Source organism: Pteropus alecto, unplaced genomic scaffold (assembly GCF_000325575.1).
Source record: "Pteropus alecto unplaced genomic scaffold, ASM32557v1 scaffold97, whole genome shotgun sequence".
In the NCBI taxonomy this organism is placed as follows: domain Eukaryota; kingdom Metazoa; phylum Chordata; class Mammalia; order Chiroptera; family Pteropodidae; genus Pteropus; species Pteropus alecto.
In genome coordinates, this window is record NW_006439713.1 from 722,202 (window position 1) to 723,881 (window position 1,680).

Genomic DNA, 1,680 nt, shown 5'->3' on the forward strand with positions numbered 1-1,680 from the left:
ATCTGACCGTCTGGGGCAAACCCCAGCACACCAGACGCTGCTTGTGTGATCAGAGGCAAACGACTTAATCTCCCTTATCGGTGAAAGGGGGGATGGGCAGTGTTGGGATGAGCGGCGAGGTAACGCCCAGAGCCCAGGTCCAGTCAGAGGGCAGCGTCTGGCAGGTCCCATTCCATCAGCAAGTCCTCGATTACCCTGCAGAGGTCACCAGGCCGCACCGGCCCTCACTTCCCCGCAGCTGCCTTTCCTGGGACCTGTCGACATCACGTGGCAGGACCTGAGCCTGCCACCCCAGCCCCCCGGCCTTTCACAGGTGCAGGGGGAGGCGGCCGGCTGTTTTGTACCCCTCACTTTTCAGCTTCCACGCAGGATCTTTCCGAAAGCTCCCTCCTTGGAGATTCCCTTGGCAGAGACTTCGTCTGCACCATCAGCTTAAAGGCCTTTACTAAATGCTAAGCTCCTGGCTGAGTTCTCTGCGAGAGGGGCTGTTCGTTTTTCTCGGTTGCACCGTGTTCTTAAGGCATCTCTGGTCCAAGAGATGTCAACCTGCCCCATCTAGGTCTTCTGCCCTCAGGGACATTTACGGTCACTGAGAGGCAGAGAGCAGAGCTCAGAAGATGAGGGAATGGGGTGAGGTCAGGTTCTGACGGGAGTGGGGTCTGTAGAATAGGGGACCCCTGGGCCAGCACCGCGGGAGGTGGGGGCTATACGAGGCTGTGGGTGCTTGGGCCACACGTGGGCAGAGGAGAGGCCAGCAGTGCCCCCAAATGCCTCACTGTCATTGATTCAATAGTGCAAACTGCAGACAAATGAGATGTCAGCTTCTTACTCTGTGAAAAGAGCCACCAACAGTTTCCTTTAAAAGGTGCCTTAAAATACGTCCCCTTCTAGGTGACTCGATGTTTTGTCTAGATGGCCACACTCTCCTCCTTGTACCCACCTCCTGTCCCACTGCTTCCTCCCCCAGACTTTGTGTGGCATTTGACCGCGTTTCGTAGAGACCATCACGGCACCCCCTCCATGGGTTCTTGGAGGCATGCTGGGTCCTGATGTGGTCTGCTCAGAATTTTTCTGGTGCGTGCTGGTCATTTACGAATGGTTTCCTATCCGTTTCCCCCTTCGCTGGCTGCAGGGCTGCTGGGGGAATCCTAAAGAGCATGAATAGCCCAGCTACTGTGCGTGGATTTGATCACTATGCTCAAGCAATGCCTCCGTTTATGCGGTGGAGGTTTAGAAGCTGTGGCTTTCCACCGGGGAACGAGCAGGGGCCGGGCGGATGTGGGTGGGCAGTACAGAGACGGGCTTGCAGGGGCGTCGTTTTCCCAAGCACCGTTCTTAGTTATTTGGCCTCCAGAGGAGCGCAGCAGGGCTAAGCAAGGGACGTGTTGAAGGATGCGTCCCCCGCCCAGTAGCGTAGACAGATCGCAGAGGAATGACCTCTGCGGTGGAGACTGTCTCAGAGCGGTGGGGTTGTGACATGGGCTTGTGCCAGCAGCTGATCTGCCGAGCCGCGTGGGGGCTGCGGGAGCGAGCAGGACTGTCCACGCGTCTCACCCGCGGGCCTGCTCTCTGCAGAAATCGCTGCTCTGCCTTCCCCGGAGCACTGGAGGCGAGAGGCTCAGGGACAACTCAGAGCACACACCGTCCGCCCGCGGCCGAGCCGACGAGCCGAACCGCGCG

General features: G+C 58.5%; 1 protein-coding gene across 1 annotated transcript in view; it reads right to left on the bottom strand.

Moving 5' to 3' along the window:
* UBASH3A (ubiquitin associated and SH3 domain containing A) overlaps positions 1–1,680 on the bottom strand; it is a 29,876-nt gene that overhangs the window by 10,480 nt on the left and 17,716 nt on the right. The gene's annotated exons all lie outside the window — the stretch shown is intronic.